This window comes from Bufo gargarizans, chromosome 2 (genome assembly GCF_014858855.1).
Source record: "Bufo gargarizans isolate SCDJY-AF-19 chromosome 2, ASM1485885v1, whole genome shotgun sequence".
Lineage (NCBI taxonomy): Eukaryota > Metazoa > Chordata > Amphibia > Anura > Bufonidae > Bufo > Bufo gargarizans.
The window spans coordinates 37,368,227-37,396,186 of NC_058081.1; the positions used below are offsets into that span (position 1 = coordinate 37,368,227).

Genomic DNA, 27,960 nt, shown 5'->3' on the forward strand with positions numbered 1-27,960 from the left:
TAGGATTCTAGCTGCTCACCAGTCCTGGGTCTTCTTTGCTGGAATTTCCATTTGATAATACGTCAAATGTTTTCTATTGGTGATAGGTCTGGACTGCAGGCAGCCAGTTCAGCACCCGCACTATTCTGTGAAGCCATGCTGTTGTGAAGGATGCAGTATGTGCTTTAGCATTTTCTTGCTGAAATGGTGCAAGGCCTTCCCTGAAAGAGATGTTGTCTGGATGGGAACATATGTTGTTCTAAAACCTCTATATACTGTTCAGCATTGATAGTGTCTTTCTAGATATGTAAGCTGCCCACACCATAGGCACTAATGAACCCTATATCAGAGATGCGGGGTTTTGAACTGCACAATGATAACAAGCTGGATGGTCCCTTTGCTCTTAAGTCTGCAGGGCACAGAGAAGAAGCTGGATGGTCCGCCTCATCTTGAGTCTACAGAACATATAGAAGAAACTGGATGGTCCCTGTCCTCTTGAGTCTGCAAAACACATAGAAGAAGGTGGACCTGCCCATAAGAGCTTACACTCTACAGGAGAGAGGACCCTGCCCATAAGAGCTTACACTCTACAAGAGAGAGGTCCCAGACCATAACAGCTCACACTCTACAGGAGAGAGGGCCCTGCCCATAAGAGCTTACACTCTACAGGAGAGAGGTCCATGCCCATAAGAGCTTACACTCTACAGGAGAGAGGTCCCAGCCCATAAGAGCTTACACTCTACAGGAGAGAAGTTCCTGCCCATAAAAGCTTACACTCTACAGAAGAGGTCCCTGTCTATTAGAGCTTACACTCTACATGAGAGATCTGCCCATAAGAGCTTACACTCTACAAGAGAAGATGCCCCTGTCCATAACAGCTCACACTCTACAAGTAAAGATTTGTAAACCCATATTGTTGCCCATCCCATGGTATCAGTAATGTTGCCCACTTCCATCCTCCTCCATCGTCAGTTCCTCTTAAGAACGTCAGCGATTAGGACTTCCATCTGGGTGCAGCACTGTCCTCTCACTAACCTCCATGTATAGGTCTCTGTCTGCATATACTGGTTGTCCTCATCAATAAAGCTGGGACCAGTTTCAGTGAGATGGGTAAACATCCAAGGAGCACTTGGTTTCCATCCTCTTCATTGTTTGGTTTAGCTGAGAAATTGAAAAATCATGAGGATATAAAAATGTGAATTACATCATAAACCGATAGTAAAACTGCTTTCTGTGCCATGTATTTACACTTGTGGAGTGACATAGTCTCATAATTTTCTGATCTAACTGTAAACAGTGCAGTCTAAAACCAACACAATCACTTATGGACTTATAATTTACCTGTAGGTAAGGGGGTGCCAGTCTTCCCACCCCTTACCAGTGTGAGGTTATGCTGCTTTAACTGTTTACGCCAAATGTTTTCGATTAGTGATAGGTCTGGACTGCAGGCAGCCAGTTCAGCACCCGCACTATTCTGTGAAGCCATGCTGTTGTGAAGGATGCATTGTCTTGCTGAAATTGTGCAAGGCCTTCCCTGAAAGAGATGTCTGGATGGTAACAAATATTGTTCTAAAACCTCTATATACTGTTCAGCATTGATAGTGTCTTTCTAGATATGTAAGCTGCCCACACCATAGGCACTAATGAACCACATATCAGAGATGCAGGGTTTTGAACTGCACAATGATAACAAGCTGGATGGTCCCTTTGCTCTTAAGTCTGCAGGGCACAGAGAAGAAGCTGGATGGTCCCTCTCTTCTTGAGTCTGCAGTACACATAGAAGAAGGTGGACTATCCCTCTCTTCTTGGGTCTGAAGAACACATATAAGAAGCTGGATGGTCCCTCTCTTCTTGACTCTGCAGAACACATAGAAGAAGGTGGACAATCCCTTTCTTCTTGGGTCTGAAGAAAACCTAGAAGAAGCTGGATAGTTCCTCTCTTCTTGGTTCTGCAGAACACATAGAAGAAACCGGATAGTTCCTCTTGTCTTGAGTCTACGGACCACATAAAAGAAGAAAGTTTCTGCACTGCAGGGCGATCTCATAAAAGTAGTTTCTTCTTTATTGCAGCATCTTCACAAAGGTGCAGTACAAAATGCAATGAACAAGAACTTGCTTCCTTGTTTTGGATTAAAAACATCCTTCATCATAGCCAAAGTGTAGTACAAATAATGTGCTAATTTAATAGCCATGGGAAACCACATGATGCTGATCCCTCAGCTAGGAGGGGTCAGAACCAAGTCAAGCAAATTACCCTGGCGCATGATTAAAAAGCAGATGGAAAGCAGATGAAAAAAACAAATGAATACCGTCATATAAATACAGTATAATAATAATATATATAGAAAACTCATAATATCAAGAACAATGAAAAAGATTGCTGTGACAATTCATTCAATAAGGTCAGCTGGGCCCTAATAGAACTGTAACGGATCTCCTCGCACCACGACTGGGTACCTCCGTTGATGGATACTCCTAGTGCTTCCCGAGGGCTCCAAGCACTCCACTTGACACCGTAAGCACTGCCGACCCCACGAACTGCCACAGCTTGGTTGGGGCCTCGTCGTCTTCTACCCACCCTGGACCTACGACAAGGCTTCCAGGTTCCGGTGGGTGAACCTCTCTTCCTTCAGAGAGTGATGCAGGAACAAGCTCCTAAAAGAGCTCAGGGATTATAGCCAGGGGAGTATACAGCGTATAGCATTCCCCAGTGTAGATGCAGCCTTTTCCCCACACACATGAGACAACGCTATATGTTGAGGGTAAAACAGGAACTCTTTATTTGGACTACATGTCAGCCTTTTATGCAGGTCTTCCAGCAAGGGGTACTCCCCCTGGGGACCTTGTGGAAGACTGAGACAGTTTTTAAATTAGCCAATCACATGCATTTACAGTATGGAAACACTCCCAGCAATTGTACACAAACCCCCCACTCTGCCTGTGATACAATTACCAAACACAATGGGCTCTGCCTGTGATACAATTACCAAACACAATGGGCTCTGCCTGGGATACAATTACCAAACACAATGGGCTAACTTACTCACAGGCAGAAAACACACATTTTTCCCCAAAACACAGAAAACACCCCAAAACCCCACATATCCCCATAAATTATATATCCCTGGATAGCACTGATCTGGGCGAACAACATATCCAGAAATCACCCAGATCCGAGCAGGGGTTCCTGAATTCCATGGAAGTCACATTTGAGCGACCGCAAACATGGCTTTCTTGCCCAAAACAGTTCCACAGATAAGGCTACATGCACAGGAACGTTGTTTGTTTCTGTGTCCGTTAGTTTTTTTGCGGATAGGATACAGACCCATTCATTTCAATGGGTCCACAAAAAATGCGGAGAGCACACTGTGTGCTGTCCGCATCAGTATGTCCGTTCCTTAGCCCCGCAAAAAAAATAGAACCTGTACTATTCTTGCCCATTTTGTTACAATGGATCCACCCAAAAAAAACAGATGGCATCCGTTTTCTTTTTTTTTTGGGCGGATCTGCAATTTGTGGACCGCAAAACACATACAGTCGTGTGCATGTAGCCTTAGGGCTTGTTCACATGACCGTATGGCTTTTTCAGTGTTTTGCGGGCTGTTTTTAACGGATCGGTTTTTCAGTTTTTTGTTTCAGTAGTGTTTCCAGTTCCATTCCGTTTTTCCGTTCGTTTTTTCTATATGGCATATACAGTATACAGTAATTACATAGAAAAAATTGGGCTGGCCATAAAATTTTCAATAGATGGTTCCACAAAAACGGAACGGATATGGAAGACATACGGAGTACATACGGAGTACATTCCGTATGTGTTCCGTTTTTTTTTGCGGACCCATTGATTTGAATGGAGCCATGGAACGTGATTTGTGGGCAATAATAGGACATGTTATATCTTTGAAAGGAATGGAAAAATGGAAATACGGAAACAGAATGCATACGGAGTACATTCCTTTTTTTGCGGAACCATTGAAATGAATGGTCCGTATACGGAACTAAAAAAACTGGCCGTATACGGAACTCAAAAAATGTTCGTGTGAACGAGCCCTTAAGCTGTGCGGCCGGTCTACCTTCTCCTTCAAAGAGTGTACGAATTGCGCGAACAGACCCGTTCGTGCATACTTTCGTTGACAGCGTCTTGTTCGGTAGTCTGTTCGGTAAATCCCATTTGCCGAACCACAGAGTAAAAAGACACGAACAAGCCTTTCTACTGAGAGAAAACAAAGTTTTAGTATGTGGGCCATAATCCTGAGGCAAGAGGCTGGCAAACAGGCCCCTCCAAAGCCCAGTGGCGAGTTTATTTTCGCCACAAGAACAGTCCTATCCTTGTCCGTAATGCGGGCAACAATAGAACATGTTCTATTTTTTTGCGGAACGGAGATACTGACATACGGAAACGGAATGCACACAGAGTATGGTTCCGCATACGGTCTGCAAAAAAACCGGAACGGACACGGAAAGAAAATACGTTCGTGTGCATGAGGCTTTGGGCTTGGGAATGCAATACAAAAATTATCTTCCAAAATGTTTTTTTCTATGGTGGTTCCTTTCTTGGACTGGTCCGAACACACAGTCTAACCCTAGAACTAAGAAAACGGACGCTCCAGCTTCCCCTTTAAACCCTTCAATCCCAGAAGATTTAGCTTTTTTTCCGCTTTTGTTCTTTTACTCCTGGCCATAACTTTTTTTTTAATTTTTTCCACTTCTTGTTTTTGGCAGGACAAGTTGAACTTTAATAGCACCATTTACTATTGCATAAACAATGTAGTGGGTGAGCGAATCAAAGTATCCAAAGTCGACTTTGATCCGAAATTCAGGGAAAATTCCCTGAAGTGGCGGTAAAAATGTAAAAAAAAAAAATCATACTCACCTCACGCATTTGAGCGCGAAGAGGCCGTCACGGCCATCTTGATTGAAGATCCCGTGCGATATCTCGTGCGCAGTGACGCATGGAGTATACACGCCGCCCAGCGTGATGACGTCATCATGCACTGCGTGAGATTTCGTGCTGGATCCTCAAGCAAGATGGATCCTCTTTGCGTTCAAATGGATAAGATGAGTATTTTTTTTTAACTGATTAACCCCTGAAAGCCCTCATTTCTCATCTCAGAGGCCGGCATCTGAAGGGTTCAATTAACGCGAGGAGGCGCAATCGCCGTTCCCTGTCATTGCACCCGCTATTTACAAAGAAATGCACTTTGTGTAAAGTAATTTGTCACAAAGCAAATTCGTTGAAGCAGCCAAATCGAATTTTTAGGAACTTCGCTCATCTCTAGTAGAGGGAGGCTGAAACAAAAAAAATAAAAAAAATGTTATCAAGTGGAAGAAATGTTAACTAAATAAAAATTGTAATAAAAAAAAAGTTGCCTTGGGCCACACCCACTGCTTCAAATATACGGCGCTCATTCTGAACAGCATATTCCTTAAGGCAGCGGTCCCCAACCGAGATGGTTTGCCGGGTCGCGGCGATCAGGTCAGTCTTTATGGAAGCGCTTCATTAGTACAGAAGGACCAGGAAGCGGTGAAGGATCTGTACTCACCGCTTCCTGGTCCACGGCTAGGCTATCGGCTGTGCAGGGCTGAGCACAGCGTGAGGTCTCTCTGTGACCTCACACTGTGTGCCGCGATACACAGCCAGCCGACAGCAGAATGAAGAGGATCGTGATGGTGACCAGGAGCAGGAGAGGTAAGTGTTTTTATTTTATTTTATTTGCACTGGGGGCTGATGGCTGACCTGGGGGACATGGGGCAGACATGAGGGGCTAATGGGGGGCTTATGGCTGACATGAGGAGCTAATGGGGGGCTTATGGCTGACATTGGGGGGGTTTATGGCTGACATTGGGGAGGTTTATGGCTGACATTGGGGAGGTTTATGGCTGACATTGGGGAGGTTTATGGCTGACATTGGGGGGGGTTATGGCTGACATTGGGGGGGTTTATGGCTGACATTGGGGAGGTTTATGGCTGACATTGGGGAGGTTTATGGCTGACATTGGGGAGGTTTATGGCTGACATTGGGGGGGTTTATGGCTGACATTGGGGAGGTTTATGGCTGACATTGGGGAGGTTTATGGCTGACATTGGGGAGGTTTATGGCTGACATTGGGGGGGTTTATGGCTGACATTGGGGAGGTTTATGGCTGACATTGGGGAGGTTTATGGCTGACATTGGGGGGGTTTATGGCTGACATTGGGGGGGTTTATGGCTGACATTGGGGGGGTTTATGGCTGACATTGGGGAGGTTTATGGCTGACATTGGGGAGGTTTATGGCTGACATTGGGGGGGTTTATGGCTGACATTGGGGGGGTTTATGGCTGACATTGGGGAGGCTTATGGCTGACATTTGGGGGCTGATAGATGGCTAAAGGTTTGGGGGTTGATCTGAACCATTGGGGGTCTGATTAACATTGGGGGTCTGATTGCTGGTCTGACCTGAGGTGTAATGAAAAATATTTTTTTCTTATTGTTCTCCTCTAAAACTAGGTGCATCTTATAGGGCGAAAAATACGGTACAGTGCAGCAGAGACCAGTGCAGCAGAGACCAGTGCAGCAGAGACCCTAGTCAGTTTATATAGTCGTTATATAGTGTAATATATTTTAATATGCACCTTGTGTTTTGTTATGCGTGTGAATCAGTCAGCCCCGCCCACCCGCTAAGCCGCCCCCCCCCCCCCCAGAACCCCCATCCTCTCCGCTCCCCCCCCCACCCGGTCCCTGGGAAAATGATCTTGCATGAAACTGGTCCTTGGTGCAAAAAAGGTTGGGGACCACTGCCTTAAAGGGACACTGACAGGCCCAAAAAGCATATTTAGGTATATATATGACAGTACAGGTCATATAGGGTATTAGAATCATCTAAGTATCCCCCCTGTCCACCTCATAAATACAGTAAAAAGAAGTTTTATAACCTGCTTTCCTGGTGTTCAATCTGCCCAAGGGGCAGTGCTTCATCTCAACTTGCGCCCAGCCAGCCTCGCCACAACTGCCGTTTGAAGCGCTGCCAAGCTAATCAATATTCACTTCGTTGGGCGGCTACTAGTGTCCCCGGCCATCTTCAGCGCATGCGCCCGGCACCCTCACTGGCCGGGATCGCATCGCGCCTGCGCACAGTCTGATTCCCAGAGGCCGATGCAGCCTCTGCTTAATGCGCATGCGCCAGGCACAGCAGCGCTTCAGAGTAGCCGCCCAGCGAAGTGAATATTGATGAGCTGGGCGGCTCTTCAAGCGGCAGTTGTGGCGAGGCTGGCTGGGCGCAAGTTGAGATGAAGCACTGCCCCTTGGGCAGATTGAACACCAGGAAAGCAGGTTATAAAACTTCTTTTTACTGTATTTATGAGGTGGACAGGGGGGATACTTAGATGATTCTAATACACTTTATATGACCTGTACTGTCATATATATACCTAAATATGCTTTTTGGGCCTGTCAGAGTCCCTTTAAGGTATTCACACCAGAAAACATACACTGATAAATCTCCTGCTTCTCTTCTATTTCAAAACTGCCTGCAGCCACCACTAGGGGGAGCTCAGTGCATAGGATTTTAATACAGGTTCAAGTTCCCAGACCTCTTTTGCAGGTTCTCCACTGCGCCTGGCATTACAGTGGTGGCCAGAGGAGCTCCCACTGTAGCTACTCCATTATCTCCTAGCTTGTTCCAACATGACTGCAGAGCTCCGTCGTGATGCGCTCTGCAGTCATGATACAGTTCGGAACCATAGCATCTCATTTTCCAGTAGAAGTCAATGGGAAAATAGGTCTCTGAGATAGACCTGGAGCTCTCTTGGGTGTGATGCTGCTTGCGGCTGCTGGCCACATGGGTATACAGCTGAGTAGCGGCCAGCAGCATGTATTTCATAACCGCAACACGGTCGCGCCGAGTGGTCGTAGCCTTAGAGAAATCCATGAGGGGGGTACGTGTCCACTTTCTCTGTTCTGGGGGATAGAACGTGTGTTCTGACCAGTCTCTCGAGGGGATCTCAAAAATAAAAAAACTTTTTGGAAGAGAATCATATTGGATGTTTCTTCTGGACTCAAGATGGCCTTATGGAATGAATTATCACCACGACCTTCACTGTTACTGATATTATGAATTTCCTGTGTATATTATTACATTTATAGGTTTGTGTTCGTGTGCGGTTTGTTTTCTTGTTTTTTTTTCATCTGCTTTTTAATCATGTTCCAGGGTAATTTGCACGACTTTGAACCCAACCCCTCCTGGGGAAGGGATCGGCATCATGTCATTTTCCATAGCTTTTAAATTGCACATTACTTGTACTAGACTGTGGCTATGATGAAGGATGCTTTTCATCCGGGAACATAGAAGTGAGTTTTAGTACGCGTGTCGCAGCAAATAGCTCCGCCCAGTGCTCACATCTACACACCCCAGTCCCCTTGGTGCCCCCACACAGAAGTTATATCTACAGTAGTAATGCCCACATTGTGTCCCCCTTTTAGTAGTACCACCTGGAAATAAATGTAAAAAAACTGTAAATACTCACCTGAGCGTTCCCCCGATGATCAGAGCACATCCTGTACTCCCCACCAGGCACGATCCGGTCTCACAGGGCCCTGCTGGGCTGATTTCCAGGCCTACACTTTCCTCCTACGTGGTCCAACAGCACAATGTAAGTGTGACCACATCGTGCCTGCTTGGGAGCACCAGTAGCTGAAGCAGGGAGCGCAGATTGCATCCTAAGGACACAGAGACAGTTCAGAGCTGGACTGCCTCCAGGGACCGCAGGACAGCCACTGACATTCAGGATGGTTGGAAGGTATGCCTTTGTGGAGATGCTGCAATAAAGAGGAAACTACTTTTATGAGATCGCCCTGCAGTGCAGAAGCTTTCTTCTTTTATGTGGTCTGCAGACTCAAGACAAGAGGAACTATCCGGCTTCTTCTATGTGTTCTACAGACCCAAGAAGAGAGGAACTATCCAGCTTCTTCTATGTGTTCTGCAGACCCAAGAAGAGAGGAACTATTCAGCTTCTTCTATGTGTTCTGCAGACCAGAGAAGAGAGGAACTGTCCAGCTTCTTCTGTGTGTTCTGCAGACCCAAGAAGAGAGGAACTATCCAGCTTCTTCTATGTGTTCTGCAGACCCAAGAAGAGAGGAACTGTCCAGCTTCTGTGTGTTCTGCAGACCCAAGAAGAGAGGAACTATCCAGCTTCTTCTATGTGTTCTGCAGACCCAAGAAGAGAGGAACTATCCAGCTTCTTCCGTGTGTTCTTCAGATCTAAGAAGAGAGGGATTGTCCACCTTCTTCTATGTGTTCTGCAGACTCAAGAAGAGAGGGACCATCCAGCTTCTTCTATGTCTGATGTTCCCTCTTCTTTTGTGCAGATTAGACACCACTGCTTAAGGTGGCTGAGCTGACTAATTATTTTTTAGTCCGCAGGAGACATACATCTGTGGTTTCCAAAAACTAGTTTAGATTTTGATTCATCTGACCACAGTTTTCTATTTTAAATGAGCTTTGGCCTAGGAAGATGGCAGTGTTTCTGGATCATGTTGACATATGGCTTCTTCTTTGCATGATGAAGAAGTTGTGTTCACAACAATGATTTCTGGAAGTGTTCCTGAGCCCATGCAGTGATTTCCAGTGCCTGTTTTTAATGCGGTGCCTCCTGAGGGCCTGTAGATCATGAGCATCTAATACTGCCCGTCAGCCTTGTCCCTTGGATTTCTCCAGATTCTCTGACTCTTTTGATGATATTATGTACTGTAGATGGTGGGATGTTCAAAGTCATCACAATTTTACAATGAGGAAAAATTTTCTGAAATTCTTCTGCAATTTCTTGCCGTGTTTTTTTTGCAGATTGGTGAACCTCTGCCCATTTCTCTGCCCCTCTAACATACTCCAGTCATTCATACCCAATGTCCCGAGTTTTTGGGGAATTTGGGGTTGTATCATTCCTGGATGCCATTAAACAGGAAGAGGACGTGTCCGATAAGGGTGTGTTTTTGCGCTTTGTGTATGTGCGTACAGTAAGTGCGTGAGATACCTGCTGAAAGCAAGAGCAGAGGCTCTAATTACTGGGAAAGGTAGTGCTCTGGGACTACTCCAGGACCCTCAGAGGTGCCAGAGCCTCAACATACAAGAGGCTGTGATTAAAGTGGTTTCTAGACTTATCCTCTAGTTAGGTCATCACTGTCTGATCGGTTTCGGTCCAACACCAGAAAACTGGCAAAAATGCATTGATAAATCTCTTGCTTCTCTTCTATTTCAAAACTGCCTGCCTGCAGCCACCACTAGGGGGAGCTCAGTACATAGGAATTAATACAACTACCATGAAATCTGTAATATTCTCTTGGCATAGAGGCGGCTGAATGAAAAAGCTGTGTTTTCACACAGAACAGAAGAGAAGAACAAGTTCCCCGGGCCTCTTTTGCATGTACTCTGCTGCGCCTGGCATTACAGTGGTGGCCAGAGAAGCTTCTACTCTAGCTACTCTATTATCTCCTAGTTTGTTCCAACATGGCTGCCTACAGAATTTGTAGTCCATCCAGCAGAATGTACACTTTAGGGTACGACCACACGGCGTGGTTTTGATGTGGTCACAGGGTCGGACTAGTCCACCAGAGTATCTTCTGATGGGCCTAGGTCTAGGAGAAAACGGAGCTGCCTTTAGAGATAATCTTTGGCCACTATGGTCTATTTCTATGATTCAAAACTTATGAACCATTATCGATAATACAAGGGTTGGGCCCCAAGAATAATTTCCTCTAGTGGACCCCGGGAATCCCAGTCCCACCCTGTGCAGTCATGATGCAGTTAGGGACCACAATATCTCATTTTCCTGTAGAAGTCAATGGGAAAATAGGTCTCTGGGTGTCAGACAGCTACCGATCAGATACTGATCTATCCTGAGGGCCCCTTTAAGGCCTAGACAGGGCAGGTAGGGCGTAGCCTCCTCTAGTCACATAGCGGCAGAGAAGGTCTAGACAGAAGCTACTTGATCAGGTGGGAACAGTCAGAGCTATAAGAACCATAGCACTTAAGGTGGCTGTAACCATCAGGCTTGGTGTTGTAACCCAGCATGTAACCCTTCGGTACTTACCTTCAGCTATACCACAAACCTAGGCCAAGTGGGTTGTTGGTAGCACCCCCCCTCCCCCCCCAATCCTCTAGTATCCAGCACCTGGGTCAAATGCCCTGCCAGCCCTGCTCCCGTCTATCTACAGGCTCGACAGTGACCACATCTGTGTGCGTCAACTGCTCCAAGTCCTCCATAAATCAGTCAATTTAACATTAAAGGGGAAGTCTGGTGGTCCCCCCCTATCTCACAGGGACAGCAGTTCAGGGTCCTCATCTATTATGTGAGGAAAACCACAAAAAACATCTCAGCCTCTTGAGGACCTGACATATCTGTGCACTGTGGGATGATTTCAGAGGGTGTAATACCTCATTTGCCCTGTGGTGGTGCTGTAGGGATAGTGAACACTCGCTCACAGATCAGAGGCGATCACTGGGGATCACAGTGACTGCGAACCTTTAAGGGGCCAAGTGCCCAAACTGCAACCCAAGCCCCACTTATTTATCTCAAATTGCCATCAAGGCGATTTAACCTGAATACTGAAAAATACCCTCCAAGTGTAGCTGTGGGGGCGTGGCTTGGCATAGGCCCCTGTAAAATGAATGCCTCTGTTGGCGCCCCCTAGTATTAAAAATGTCCCATTAGTGACCCCCAGTATAAATAATGCCCCAGTAGTGGCCCCCAGTATTAATAATGCCCCAGTAGTGGCCCCCATTATTAATAAGACCACAATTATTGGCCCCAAGTATTAATAATTCCCCATGAATGGCCCCCAGTATTACAAAGGCCCCCATTAGTGGCCTCCAGTATTAATAATGCCCCCATTAGTGGCCTCCAGTATTAATAATTCCCCATGAATGGCCCCCAGTATTAATAATGCCCCCATTAGTGGCCTCCAGTATTACTAATGCCCCGATTAGCAGCCCCCACTATTAATATTGCCCCATTAGTGGCACCCTCAGTATTAATAGGGCCCCCATTAGTGGCCTCTAGTATTAATAATGCCCCATTTGTGGCCTCTAGTATTAATAATGCCCCCATGTGTGGCCTCTAGTATCAATAATGCCCCATTTGTGGCCTCTAGTATTAATAATGCCCCATTTGTGGCCTCTAGTATTAATAATGCCCCCATGTGTGGCCTCTAGTATCAATAATGCCCCATTTGTGGCCTCTAGTATTAATAATGCCCCATTTGTGGCCTCTAGTATTAATAATGCCCCCATTTGTGGCTTCTAGTATTAATAATGCCCCCATTTGTGGCCTCTAGTATTAATAATGCCCCATTTGTGGCCTCTAGTGTTAATAATGCCCCCATTTGTGGCCTCTAGTATTAATAATGCCCCATTTGTGGCCTCTAGTGTTAATAATGCCCCCATTTGTGGCTTCTAGTATCAATAATGCCCCATTAGTGGCTCCCGGTATTAATAAGGCCCCCATTAAAATTAATGTCCCTATTAGTGCCCCCTAATATTATTTTTCATTAATTAGTGGCCCCCAGTAGTATTATTAATGCCCCAATAGTGGCCCCCAGTATTAATAGGGCCCCCATTAAAATGAATGTCCCTATTAGTGCCCCCCTAGTACTATTTTTCCTCCAGTAGTGCCCCCCAGTATTATTACTGCCCCCTTCCCCCCTCTGACGCACCTGCCACCGTTGCCCTATCATAACCTAATTGTTGAGGAACAAGAAGAAAGGATTCAGTCCCAGTGGAGGACCCCTTTAAGTCCTGCTGCAGGGCTGCGCCGCAGGGTCCGTCAGGCAGACAGGACGTGCGTGACCCTGTACGGGGGAGCACAGCGCCGAGGACACCTGGGACGTCTGCACTGCAGGACACTTCACTCAGAGCTCCCCCTACTTTCCCAAGGGAGTTGGTACAGTCCGAAAGTTTCTGATTGGCCGGAAAAGTTAGAGAAGTTTGTGTGCGCGGCAGAGCTCGTCAGCCGGATGGCGGCGGCGGAGGAGGGTGCCCCCGTGTATGGCAGCAGGGTGGGGGCCCTGCATGTAAGCCGCTACAGGTGAGCGGGGCCACTCAGCCTCGGCTGCTGCTGCTGCAGAACCTCTTCTCAGCGAGGAAGTGTCTGTCACTGTGTGAAGGAGGAGGTGCCAAGGAGGAGGAAGTAAAGGGGTTAAAGGAAGAAAAGCTAAGGGACATAAGAAATGTGGAGGAGGGGTCACTATCCAGCCAGCATCCGATAATCCGGAAATTCTGGTAATCCAGCATTTATTTACAACATAAACCTGTATAGTAATAGTGAGGAGGAGGTCGGACTACAGGAATAGGGAACTTCCAATAATCCAGAAATTCTCATAATCCAGCAGCTGTTTCCAACATAAACCTGTGTAGTAATCGTGAGAAGGAGACCGGACTACAGGAATAGGGAACTTCTTATAATCCGGCATCCAATAATCCAGAAATTCTGGTAATCCAGCATTTATTTCCAACATAAACCTGTATAGTAATAGTAAAAAGGAGACCAGACTACAGGAATAGAGAACTTCCTTTAATCCGGCATCCAATAATCCAGAGATTTTGATAATCTCCCTCTAACATAAACCTAGTAATAGTTAAAATGAAACCAGACTATGGAAATAAATAGTGAACGTGCTTTAAGCCAGCATCCGATAATCCAGAAATTCTGATAATCTGGCACATTATTGCAACATAAACCCGTATGATAATAGTGAATATGAAACAGTTTTAAGGAAGAGTGAACTTCCATTAATCCAGAAATTCTGATAATCCACCACTTGTTTCCAACATAAACCTGTGCGATTATAGTGAGAAAGAGACCGGACTACAGGAATAGGGAACTTCCTTTAATCCGGCATCCAATAATCCAGAGATTTTAATAGTCCCCTCCAATATAAACCTGTACAGTAATAGTGAAAATAAGACCGGACTAAAGGAATAGTCAATCTCCTTTAATCCAGCACTTGCTTCCAACAAAAACTTGTATGACAATCTTCCATTTCCCAAGCCCAGGCCTAGGTCCGTATTAAAGGAATCCTAAACTTCTTTTCATCTGGACAGTCCGGCGTCTCACGCCCCGATCCTTATATCCTGTTGGCCGTTGAATAATCCGGCCCCATAAATCCCTGATCTATATTGGATTATTAGAACTTTATACAGCTGTTTGCAGTATATTGAAAGCTGCAGGTAGTCTTACTCAGCAGATGGCGCCGCTGAGCACCGCATCCAACTCCTCCCACTGTAGAAAGCGGTCATGTCGGGAGACACATTCAGAATAATGGTAATGCTGCATAGGAGATTATATTAGAAAACTGACATTACTCTGCTTCTCCCGGGCGACGGGTGCACCAATGGTATTAAAATGAGGTGCGGGTGGAGGTGCCCTTTAAATCGGGTTGTTCTCATCATATGCCCTGTATGAAGTCTTTGGAGGAGAAGAGCTTTGTGTATTTATAGCCATTTGTCTGGTCGAGCCTCTATTGCAGTGATTAATGCTGATCTGTCATGTGCGGGTTTATTTTCCTTTGTGTTGCTCAGACTTGTGGGAAGATTTCTGTTTTCTATTAATCCTCTCTGTAAGATTTTCGGTGATTTCCAGAAGCTTAAATCATAGGGTTTTGGTCTTGAGCCTCCTGGATTTCTTCTTCTGGTCTCTTTCTGAAGTGACTGAGCGTCGACTATTCCTGTGTATTAGACGGTTAGAACCGTGAGCTTAACTTGCTGTGCCTCGTGTACCAATGTGCATCATAACCGCACGTACTGTACCTTTAAGAGTTCACTTCTGGTAGTGTCGCACGGTATTTGCAGCATGTGTGCACCATGTGGCGGGTTGTATATGTAGAGCAGCAGATGGTCCAGTGTGACAGCCTGCAGATGACATGGCAGATGCAGCAAACTGGTCTGTCCTGAGGGCGAGACAGGCCCTGGGGAATACTAGTGCTGAGAGCGAGCGCCAAGGGGCCCCAACAAGGCCATTAAGAGCAGCTTCTTTTGGAGTCTAACAGACTGCAACCAATGTGCGGTGTGCTCTAAAAGAGAGACTGCAACCAATGTGCGGTGTGTGCTCTCAAAGAGAGACTGCAACCAATGTGCGGTGTGCCCTCTGAGAGAGACTGCAACCAATGTGCGGTGTGCCCTCTGAGAGAGACTGCAACCAATGTGCGGTGTGCTCTGAAAGAGAGACTGCAACCAGTGTGCAGTGTGCTCTCTAAGAGAGACTGCAACCAATGTGCGGTGTGCTCTGAAAGAGAGAGAGACTGCAACCAATGTGCGGTGTGCTCTGAAAGAGAGAGAGACTGCAACCAATGTGCGGCGTGCTCTGAAAGAGAGAGAGACTGCAACCAATGTGCGGCGTGCTCTGAAAGAGAGAGAGACTGCAACCAATGTGCGGCGTGCTCTGAAAGAGAGAGAGACTGCAACCAATGTGCGGCGTGCTCTGAAAGAGAGAGAGACTGCAACCAATGTGCGGCGTGCTCTGAAAGAGAGAGAGACTGCAACCAATGTGCGGCGTGCTCTGAAAGAGAGAGAGACTGCAACCAATGTGCGGCGTGCTCTGAAAGAGAGAGAGACTGCAACCAATGTGCGGCGTGCTCTGAAAGAGAGAGAGACTGCAACCAATGTGCGGCGTGCTCTGAAAGAGAGAGAGACTGCAACCAATGTGCGGCGTGCTCTGAAAGAGAGAGAGAGACTGCAACCAATGTGCGGCGTGCTCTGAAAGAGAGAGAGAGACTGCAACCAATGTGCGGCGTGCTCTGAAAGAGAGAGAGAGACTGCAACCAATGTGCGGCGTGCTCTGAAAGAGAGAGAGACTGCAACCAATGTGCGGCGTGCTCTGAAAGAGAGAGAGAGACTGCAACCAATGTGCGGCGTGCCCTCTGAGAGAGACTGCAACCAATGTGCGGCGTGCCCTCTGAGACTGCAACCAATGTGCGGCGTGCCCTCTGAGACTGCAACCAATGTGCGGCGTGCCCTCTGAGAGAGACTGCAACCAATGTGCGGCGTGCCCTCTGAGACTGCAACCAATGTGCGGCGTGCCCTCTGAGAGAGACTGCAACCAATGTGCGGCGTGCCCTCTGAGAGAGACTGCAACCAATGTGCGGCGTGCCCTCTGAGACTGCAACCAATGTGCGGCGTGCCCTCTGAGAGAGACTGCAACCAATGTGCGGCGTGCCCTCTGAGACTGCAACCAATGTGCGGCGTGCCCTCTGAGAGAGACTGCAACCAATGTGCGGCGTGCCCTCTGAGAGAGACTGCAACCAATGTGCGGCGTGCCCTCTGAGACTGCAACCAATGTGCGGCGTGCCCTCTGAGAGAGACTGCAACCAATGTGCGGTGTGCCCTCTGAGAGAGACTGCAACCAATGTGCGGCGTGCCCTCTGAGACTGCAACCAATGTGCGGCGTGCCCTCTGAGAGAGACTGCAACCAATGTGCGGCGTGCCCTCTGAGACTGCAACCAATGTGCGGCGTGCCCTCTGAGAGAGACTGCAACCAATGTGCGGCGTGCCCTCTGAGACTGCAACCAATGTGCGGCGTGCCCTCTGAGAGAGACTGCAACCAATGTGCGGCGTGCCCTCTGAGAGAGACTGCAACCAATGTGCGGCGTGCTGTCTGAGAGAGACTGCAACCAATGGAGGGCTCCAGATGGCGAATGTGACTTAGAATTGCAAAATGGCGACCAGACTACATTTGCGCCTAGACCAGGCATGTAAGCTATCCAGGCATGCTGGGAGTTGTAGTTTTGCAACAGCTGGAGGGCCGCAGTTTGGACATGCCTGGCCTAGACGCTCCGCAGCTCTGCCTTTAAGAAAAAAAAAGGCTTTCATCCAGCGGACACGCTGCAGACATCTGCGGGGTGAAGCTCCGCCCCTCACACTACCCTCCATAGAGGGTGGGCGTGGCTTGGGCTCCCGCCTTCAGCAGTCTGGCAAGTTTGAATCTGTGCTGTGGAGCCGAGCTCCTGGTGGAAGTGACCTTCTGGGGACCCACAGCTCTCCCCGCACAGTCCGCGGTGTGTTTTATCGGACTGGAAGAGAAGAGACAGAGGGGATATGATAGAAACTTTTAAATACATAAAGGGAATCAACTCGGTAAAGGAGGAGAGAATATTTAAAAGAAGAAAAACTGCTACAAGAGGACATAGTTTTAAATTAGCGGGGCAAAGGTTTAAAAGTAATATCCGGAAGTATTACTTCACTGAGAGAGTAGTGGATGCATGGAATAGCCTTCCTGCAGAAGTGGCAGCTGCAAATACAGTGGAGGAGTTTAAGCATGCATGGGATAGGCATAAGGCCATCCTTCATATAAGATAGGGCCAGGGGCTATCCATAGTATTCAGTATATTGGGCAGACTAGATGGGCCAAATGGTTCTTATCTGCCGACACATTCTATGTTTCTATGTTTCTTCCCTCTGGGAGCAAAGGTTTTCATTCACTGACTGGCAAGCAGAGGTGTTGAGAATAAAGAGTAAAGCTCCTGAAGTATTATATTTATATGCCCCATTGTCTTATAGGAGCGGGGCCCACCACTGAGCCCCGCCCCTATATATCTAGAACGGAGCCCCGCGAGGTGGTGGTTGGAGGACTCTGGTCCGGCCACCACCAAGCCGGCTCCCCATAGGAGCGCACCGCGCATGACCGGCCACCGCTCCCATTCACTTCTATGGGCTTGACGGGAATAGCGCAGGGCTATTTTCAACGGCCCCTAGAAAATGAACGGAGAGCTGCTGCGCATGCGCAGTGCGTCCTCCTTCACTTTCAGGGCTCCGTTCTCGATATAGGTGTGGGCCCCGCACCCATCAGACAATGGGGGCACATCCTAGCGATACGCCCCCATTGTCTGTCCTGAGACAACCCCTTTAAGTGATTGGCCTTTTAGGGAGTGCAGCGGGGATAGTTTATTTTAACCCATTCTGTGTCACATATAGAAGAATACTGGTTTGAAACCCCTTTAAAAAAAAAAAAAAAGTAACTCCTTAAAGGGTTTGTACTCAGTAATTTCTGAGACTGGCAGGACCTTTTGTGGGTGCTCATACTTACCCGATCCCCAGTGCCGGGTCCCGGCTCGTTTGCTCCACGGCCTCCGTTGCTGGTCTTGAGTCCTTTCATAAAAACATCCTGTTTGACGCCGTTACAGCCAATAACTGATCCCTTGCATGATGTTAAATGGTCATGTGACGCACGGGGAGCAGATCTCCACTGTGACCAGTGATTGGCTGCAGCGGCATCAAGTTTTCATGGAGAAACCCAAGACAAGCAGCGGAGGCCTGGAAGCGAGTGAGCCAAGGCCCAGCACCTAGGGATCGGGGAAGCCTGGTCAGCATCGGGAATCTGCATGTCTGAGAGCTCATGGAAAGGACTGCACAACCCCATTAACTGTGTGCGCTGTAGCCTAGGATCCTCCTGCTCCTATGTATCACAGGTTTTTTGTTTTTTTTATTGGAACACTGCAGCAGCCATGGGGGGGGGCTTTAATGGAGGAACAGTGAGGGGGTGTAATGAAGGACGGTCAGCCTCAAGATTGATGGGGTTAGAAGAACGAATCAATAGGAGAGACAAATGGGCAACTACACAAGGTAAGACATGGCTTTTTTATTTTTTTTTATTTTTTTTTCATTATACCGTAATTATTAGTATTTTAAATTTGGTGCCGAAAAAATTTATTTGGCTCCTTTAATTTTTCAGGTTAGGAGCCAATGGCAACTTGATATATTTTTTTTGTCTGGGTCACTGCAATGTGCTGTGTGCCCTCTAAGAGAGACTGCAACCAATGTGTGATGTGCCCTCTAAGAGAGACTGCAACCAATGTGCGATGTGCCCTCTAAGAGAGACTGCAACCAATGTGCGGTGTGCCCTCTAAGAGAGACTGCAACCAATGTGCGGTGTGCCCTCTAAGAGAGACTGCAACCAATGTGCGGTGTGCCCTCTGAGAGACTGCAACCAATGTGCGGTGTGCCCTCTGAGAGACTGCAACCAATGTGCGGTGTGCCCTCTAAGAGAGACTGCAACCAATGTGCGGTGTGCCCTCTAAGAGAGACTGCAACCAATGTGCGGTGTGCCCTCTAAGAGAGACTGCAACCAAGGTGCGGTGTGCTCTCTAAGGGAGACTGCAACCAATGTGCTGTGTGCCCCCAAGAGGGGCTGTAACTCTTTCTCTCTATCTAATCTCTCTCAACCTTTTGTCATCTCTGTCTAATCCCTCACCTGCAGACATGTAGAGACTACAACCAGTATGTTATGTGGCCTCCATGAGAGTCTGTGTCCCCTGATGAGTGACAAGACTGCAACAAATACGCTGTGTGCCCTCTAAGAAAGATATTAACAGCAATCCAGGGGACTAAGGACTGAATGTATCATCACAACACCAGGGTGCTGGAGGGTGTATACTGATGATGGGGTGCTGGAGGGTGTACATTGATGATGGGGTGCTGGAGCGTGCACATTGATGATGGGGTGCTGGAGCATACACATTGATGATGGGGTGCTGGAGGGAGCACACTGATGATGGGGTGCTGGAGGGAGCACACTGATGATGGGGTGCTGGAGGGAGCACACTGATGATGGGGTGCTGGAGCATACACATTGATGATGGGGTGCTGGAGCATACACATTGATGATGGGGTGCTGGAGGGAGCACACTGATGACGGGGTGCTGGAGGGAGCACACTGATGACGGGGTGCTGGAGGGAGCACACTGATGACGGGGTGCTGGAGGGAGCACGCTGATGACGGGGTGCTGGAGGGAGCACACTGATGACGGGGTGCTGGAGGGAGCACGCTGATGACGGGGTGCTGGAGGGAGCACACTGATGACGGGGTGCTGGAGGGAGCACACTGATGACGGGGTGCTGGAGGGAGCACACTGATGACGGGGTGCTGGAGGGAGCACGCTGATGACTGGGTGCTGGAGGGAGCACGCTGATGACGGGGTGCTGGAGGGAGCACGCTGATGACGGGGTGCTGGAGGGAGCACGCTGACGACGGGGTGCTGGAGGGTGCACGCTGACGACGGGGTGCTGGAGGGAGCACGCTGACGACGGGGTGCTGGAGGGAGCACGCTGACGACGGGGTGCTGGAGGGAGCACGCTGACGACGGGGTGCTGGAGGGAGCACGCTGACGACGGGGTGCTGGAGGGAGCACGCTGACGACGGGGTGCTGGAGGGAGCACGCTGACGACGGGGTGCTGGAGGGAGCACGCTGACGACGGGGTGCTGGAGGGAGCACGCTGACGACGGGGTGCTGGAGGGAGCACGCTGACGACGGGGTGCTGGAGGGAGCACGCTGATGACGGGGTGCTGGAGGGTGCACGCTGATGACGGGGTGCTGGAGGGTGCACACTGCACACTGATGAGGTCTCATTGGCTGGACAGTCAGGTTGATCGGACATAGCCAGATGCCATCATTGACTTTGGTGGGAGCCCATGTGATGTCCTGACGCAGTTCAATCATAATTCCATATGGAGGCGCTGCTCCTGATAATTAGTCAGTGGGATTTTGGAGAGGTGCCTTGTGATTTTGGGGCCCGGCCCGGCGTCTGCCTCCATATGATGGCTGCCTCTATGACTTATCACTAGCCTTTCTTTATCTGTAATCAATGAGTTAGTTTTGGCCCGGCCGTGTGTGCAGAGGGTGTTGTATACAAATACAGTTGTGTATACGGTATATATGCGGTGCCTGTAGAACAGGTGTGGAGCGTTGTGTTAGCCGTATCTCCCGTGTGGCTCGGTATGACCTTCCTGTTCTAAGCCCATTTCATCCTACCTCTTTATCATGGGTCGTGGTTCTCGGGGAGTTTATATATGCACTGGGATCAAGGTCGAGCAAACGGAACAATACTGATATTTTCTCTCTTTCTCTGCCATCTTGGTGCGGTGCCAGTGCAGCAATCAGCATTCTGAGAAATCTAACTTCTTCTGCTCCTCATCCTTCCTCTCAAAGCTTGCAGTCACAGACAACTGCAGCTGCACCTCCACACATGAAGCTGAAAGCGTACCTGATCTTTCAAAATAAGTTTACATAATGGCTGTTCATCTTTGTACAATCATAACTGTAAAGGAACAGTTATATTTAGGCTTTTTCAGCCATTATATTCCCTGTTTCAACTGCACAGCTAGATGCATTTCTCTCACAAGTGGGGATGTCTAAATTCTCTCCTTTTTTTCCTACTTTTCTTTTTTCCTTTTCCTTTTCCTTCTCCATATTTTCCTTATCTGTTACTTTCTCCTTTTCCTTCTCCCTTTCTTCTCCTTTAGCTTCACCTCTTCCATCTGCTCTGTATTATTTTCCTATTCATTCTTCTCTCTTTTGCTTCACATTCATTGTGAAGTCTTTCTTCTCCTTTTCCTCTTTCATCTTAACTTCACCTTTTCCCGTTTTCTTCCCAATCTGTTCCCTTTCACCCCTTACCTTCTCTTCCCTTTTCATCTTTTTCTCATATATTTTTTTTCTTCCTATTTCTTCCCTCTTCTCTTAATCCTCATTTTCATGTTCTTTTCCTTCCCCTCTTCACCCTCCTTATCTTTCCTTCTCCTGTTTTACTTCTCAATCTTTTCTATTTCACCCTTTCCCAACACCTCCTTTTTTATTTTCTTCCTCCCATTTCTTCCGTCTTCTCTTCATCCTTGTTTGCTTCTTCTTGTCCTTCTCCTCTTTCTTTTGCTCATTGTTCTTCTTTTTATCTACTTCTACTTTGTATTTTCCTTCTCACTTTTTTCTGTTGTATTTTCCATCGTTTTCCTCTCCCACTACCGGCCATAGTGTGGGTTCCTCCACAGTACGTGTTCCACCTCTTAGACCTTATGTACACATAGGCATATCTTGAATGTATTTGGCTTTTTATGGTGGTTTTACCAGTTATAATGTGTGGAGATTTCACATAAGGGAAAGTCATCTGCGTGAACCTCCATACACATGGCTCAGTGATGGTGTGTGCTTAGAAGCTGAGTCCGGACCATCAGCAGCAGGCGTCAGTGGGATGTTACCCCGGCCGCTAGCTATAGAGTGACCCTTAGTATAAAATGATCACGTTATTTTTCCAGTATAGTTGCTACGAATGACTCATGGTGATCCAATTCGGAGAAACGGAATCAGTGCGGAGACTACTGGTGACAACGGAGAGTGTGCGTTACCAAGTGCCAAGTAGGGCGACCACATGGGTTACGATAAGTCATCATCTGTGGACTGATTTATGGGCCTTCAGTGGAATATACGCCCCGTGGAGTAAAGCGTGTGACATGCCCCATTTGAATGGGAGCTGTGTAATACTTAACTTCCCCTGTGGGGGCACTGCAGAAAAACTGAAGACTTTCTTCCAGGTTTCCATAGATTACAGCTGATTAGTGGGGATCGCAGCAGATAAGACACTTTAGGATCAGCTTCCTACTAAGGGAGAACCCTTTAAATGGACAGTGTCTGAAGTGGGAGCTCCCTCCTGTAATGGATGTGGTCAAGAAATAGACAAGCCCTTTAAGCGTCCCTCTATGTCCATATGAAATATTAGTAGCTACATTTCGAATGCACACCCATGTTGACTTTGAGGAGTTGCCCAGAATGGCTGGGCTCTTCGGGTCATACAATAAATCTGCACCATCCACGCTCGGTCGATGCAAACTTCAAAGTCGCCGCAAATCAGGGTGTGTTCTGGTTGATCTGAGCTGCTAAACGTGGTGTGGGTCATACATGAAGTCCACAGCAAGAGGTCTACATTGCTGGACGTGAGAAACGCGTGGACAGAAGCGTGCACCACATTTTTCTGCAGACACACACACAGTGCGTGCTAGGATTCCCGTATAACCCCATGCACGCCCTGCAAGGCATGCTGGTCCTCCACCAGGAGCCGCGGTCCCGTGATTGGCAGGGCCTCGAGATTTTAGTGCCAGGAAGCTTGTCTGCAATGCTCTCTGGACTTGCATTATTCTTTCTTATATTGCAGAGAGGTAATCTGCAGTGCACTATGGTGCGGGTTTATTTTTTCTGCTGCCAGTCCTCAGGAATGACCCCTGCATTGCAGCTTCGGCAATAATTCCTCCACTTGGAGGTGAGCTCATTTGCAGAGCACTTTATTAGATTACTGCAGCAGAGAGCGGCCTTGTTGTGTGGCGTGGGGGAGGCTGGGATAGAAGATGCAGCCGTATAGGGAACGGTTTGATGCACATAGATAAATCAGGATGTCTATCAGCGGAGGGGGGGGGGGGGTGCTGTGCTACGGACGCCCCATGTCTCCATGTGGATGTGGAATTCTGAAAACTGCTGCTCCCTGTAATAAGACAGATACAGGATTAGGGGATATAATGTCTGAACAGTTCTTATAAACAGACACCAATACTGGCGGCAAATGGAAGATGTGTGAAAGGGAGGGTCATCGACCTATATACAACACCTATACATAAAATACATACATAGCGTGTGTGTGTATGTATATATATATATATAAAATCTCCATCCATAGACACACATATATACGACACACATACATAGTATATGCATACACGTATAAATCCATACGTGTGTGTATGTACAGTACAGACCAAAAGTTTGGACACACCTTCTCATTCAAAGAGTTTTCTTTATTTTCATGACTATGAAAATTGTAGATTCACACTGAAGGCATCAAAGCTATGAATTAACACATGTGGAATTATATACATAACAAAAAAGTGTGAAACAACTGAAAATAGGTCATATTCTAGGTTCTTCAAAGTAGCCACCTTTTGCTTTGATTACTGCTTTGCACACTCTTGGCATTCTCTTGATGAGCTTCAAGAGGTAGTCACCTGAAATGGTTTTCACTTCACAGGTGTGCCCTGTCAGGTTTAATAAGTGGGATTTCTTGCCTTATAAATGGGGTTGGGACCATCAGTTGCGTTGTGGAGAAGTCAGGTGGATACACAGCTGATAGTCCTACTGAATAGACTGTTAGAATTTGTATTATGGCAAGAAAAAAGCAGCTAAGTAAAGAAAAACGAGTGGCCATCATTATTTTAAGAAATGAAGGTCAGTCAGTCCGAAAAATTGGGAAAACTTTGAAAGTGTCCCCAAGTGCAGTCACAAAACCCATCAAGCGCTACAAAGAAACTGGCTCACATGCGGACCGCCCCAGGAAAGGAAGACCAAGAGTCACCTCTGCTGCGGAGGATAAGTTCATCCGAGTCACCAGCCTCAGAAATCGCAGGTTAACAGCAGCTCAGATTAGAGACCAGGTCAATGCCACACAGAGTTCTAGCCACAGACACATCTCTAGAACAACTGTTAAGAGGAGACTGTGTGAATCAGGCCTTCATGGTAGAATATCTGCTAGGAAACCACTGCTAAGGACAGGCAACAAGCAGAAGAGACTTGTTTGGGCTAAAGAACACAAGGAATGGACATTAGACCAGTGGAAATCTGTGCTTTGGTCTGATGAGTCCAAATTTGAGATCTTTGGTTCCAACCACCGTGTCTTTGTGCGACGCAGAAGAGGTGAACAGATGGACTCTACATGCCTGGTTCCCACCGTGAAGCATGCAGGAGGAGGTGTGATGGTATGGGGGTGCTTTGCTGGTGACACTGTTGGGGATTATTTTTCAACAGGACAATGACCCCAAACACACCTCCAGGCTGTGTAAGGGCTATTTGACCATGAAGGAGAGTGATGGGGTGCTGCGCCAGATGACCTGGCCTCCACAGTCACCAGACCTGAACCCAATCGAGATGGTTTGGGGTGAGCTGGACCGCAGAGTGAAGGCAAAAGGGTTAACAAGTGCTAAGCATTTCTGGGAACTCCTTCAGGACTGTTGGAAGACCATTTCAGGTGACTACCTCTTGAAGCTCATCAAGAGAATGCCAAGAGTGTGCAAAGCAGTAATCAAAGCAAAAGGTTGCTACTTTGAAGAACCTAGAATATGACACCTAGAAAAAAAATAATAATAATATATATATATATATATATATATATATATATATATATATATATATATATACACAAAACACATACATAGTATATAAATGTCACGTTCAGGTGTGGGAGGGAAACGCCACACCGAACATAGGAGGGAAAGGGGTGAGGGAGTAAGGCCTGGTAACTAGAGTAAGGAGATGGACACCTCCTAGTAAAACCCTAATCAGTCCTGACTAAGGGTTTATGCACACAACCGTATGTATTTTGCGGTCTGCAAAAGAACAGATCCACCAAAAATACGGATGACATCCGTGTGCATTCCGTATTTTGCGAAACGGAACAGTTGGCCCTTCATAGAACAGTCCTATCCTTGTCCGTAATGTTGACAATAATAATACATGTTCTATTTTTTTGTGGAACGAAAATACGGACATACGGAAACTGAATGCACACGGAGTAACTTAGTTTTTTTTGCGGACCCTTCGAAGGGAATGGTTCCGCATACGGTCATGTGCAAAAAAAAAACGGAATGGACACGGAAAGAAAATATGGTCATGTGCATAAGCCATAACTACCAGTATGAACAGACCCCAGAGGTAGGTGAGCTCATACACCAGACACCTAGTGTCCTAACTCGCCCTATAGGACCCTGGTACTAATGTCAGGACTGAGACACCCTGTTCCTCCAAAAGGAAGGACAAACAGGAGTCTCCCTCAGGCCTTAATACAAATGACAGGGAAATGCAACACACAAAATAACCCAAACAAAATACAAAAGTTAAAGGAAACACTTGAAGGGGTATTATCATCTTAATGATCACTGTTAAATCTGTTAATGATTTAACAGTGATCATTTTTCTAAATATATTTCATTAACAAATCCCCACCCCTTAGAAAAAAAATAAACCTATACTTACCTGACTGGGGACTGTTTTTATTGAACACACCATGTAAACATTCACAGTGCAGGTGGGAAAAGTATGTGAACCCTTGGATTTAATAACTGGTTGAACCTCCTTTGGCAGCAATAACTTCAACCAAACGTTTCCTGTAGTTGCAGATCAGACGTGCACAACGGTCAGGAGTAATTCTTGACCATTCCTCTTTACAGAACTGTTTCAGTTCAGCAATATTCTTGGGATGTGAATCGCTTTCTTGAGGTCATGCCACAGCATCTCAATCAGGTTGAGGTCAGGACTCTGACTGGGCCACTCCAGAAGGCGTATTTTCTTCTGTTTAAGCCATTCTGTTGTTGATTTACTTCTATGCTTTGGGTCGTTGTCCTGTTGCAACACCCATCTTCTGTTGAGCTTCAGCTGGTGGACAGATGGCCTTAAAGAGGACCTTTCACCAGAATTAAACTTCTAAAGTAACTATACAGGCATGTAGAGCGGCGCCCAGGGACCCCCCTGCACTTACTGTTATACCTGGGCGCTGCTCCGTTCTCCCGTAATTGCCTCCGGTATCTTTACAGTTAGGCTCCACCCAGGGGAACCTGCCGGCGCCTCCTTCTCCCATGCTGCAGCGCTGGCCAATCACAGCACTCAGCTCATAGCCTGAGAGGCTTTTTTCTCTCTCAGGCTATGAGCTGAGCGCTGTGATTGGCCAGAGCTGCAGCATGGGAGAATGAGCCGACGGCAGGTACCCCTGGGTGGAGCCTAACTGTAAAGATACCGGAGGCAATTACGGGAGAACGGAGCGGCGCCCAGGTATAACAGTAAGTGCAGGGGGTTCCCTGGGCACCGCTCTACATGCCTGTATAGTTACTTTAGAAGTTTAATTCTGGTGAAAGGTCCTCTTTAAGTTCTCCTGCAAAATGTCTTGATAAACTTGGGAATACATTTTTCCTTCGATGATAGCAATCCGTCCAGGCCCTGACGCAGCAAAGCAGCCCCAAACCATGATGCCCCCACCACCATACTTCACAGTTGAGATGATTTTTTTGTTTTGTTTTTAAACCATAAATTTTATTTTATTGTGATTTTTGATAGTAATCACATACAATGTGTGTTCATATACAATAGAATTATGCAAAACCATATCTAATACATATCGGGTAATGATGATCTTCCAGTAGTAGATATGAGATGATGTTAGAAACATGTGTACATCTATCAAGGTATCATTTTTCCTTTTAGATCCGATTATAGGTCATAAGTTATGATTAATAGCTAAACATACTGGAAACTCCCTCCCCCCTCCCACCCCCCTTTTCCTGTCTATCTTACTCCTTGCCCGCCTAGCATCGAAGATTGCCTTTTGTTCTTAATGTAATATCTTAAGTTCTGTTACTTTTATTTTCCAAATATACATGTTATTTAGAAAAAAAAGTGTGTACCAAGGATCTGATGGTTCCAATTTTAGAAACCACTCCGTGTACTTAAAAGGTCCTACAATTTCCTGGATCTCCTCTGTGTTGTAGAAATATTAATAGTTGTAATCAGCTTGCATCAAAGTTTGTGTAAGGAAAAAGTTAAATCCCTTTTCCCTCAACCACAGTCAGAGACAGACCCAGTTGTTACCATCTTGCTTGAAATTCTGAGCAACTCCTCTCCTCCCTGCTCAACCTGTTCCTTTTATTTACTCACAAAAGGTGTAAAAAGTGGCTGGCCCAATCTTAAGGAAATCTGAAATATATGTTCTCCATCTTCCAAAGAAAGATTTGGTTGATTTTAGATTTGCAGTATTCAGCTTCTGATTTCTCCAATATTAAACATCTTGTAGTCATTTAAAATTCGTGGTGTACTTGAGTTTAGCCAGTGCTTTAACAAACTCCTTTTTGGCCGCTAGCAAAATCTCGTGAAACACTGGTGGAAACTTGACTTTACATGTTTCTGTCGGTGTATGAAATAAAAATAAAATCGGGTCTAAGGGAAGTGTAATATGAGTTTTAGTTTCAATCAAAACTATAAGAGAGATCCAAAATTATTTTACCTTAGGACAAGCCCATAGACCATGTGTCATATCTGTGTTTGGCGTTTGGCATTTCGGGCAATGCATTATTTTATTTTCATCAATTTTCTCGGGATTTCTAGGAACATGGAAACCATATATCGCTCTGTGTATAACTTTGAACTGCGTCTCCCTCCATAATTCATTTC

General features: G+C 46.8%; 1 protein-coding gene across 3 annotated transcripts in view; it reads left to right on the plus strand.

Moving 5' to 3' along the window:
• Positions 1 to 12,914: 12,914 nt before the first annotated feature.
• Positions 12,915 to 27,960, plus strand: part of ACHE (acetylcholinesterase (Cartwright blood group)) — a 54,873-nt gene continuing 39,827 nt past the window's right edge. Inside the window, exon 1 of one of the 3 annotated variants that reach the window (XM_044278766.1) lies at positions 12,915 to 13,031. The gene's annotated coding sequence lies outside the window, so the exon portion shown is untranslated. Of the gene's footprint in view, positions 13,226 to 27,960 lie in introns of all 3 variants that reach the window. The other 2 variants (XM_044278769.1, XM_044278765.1) reach the window with 2 other exon arrangements.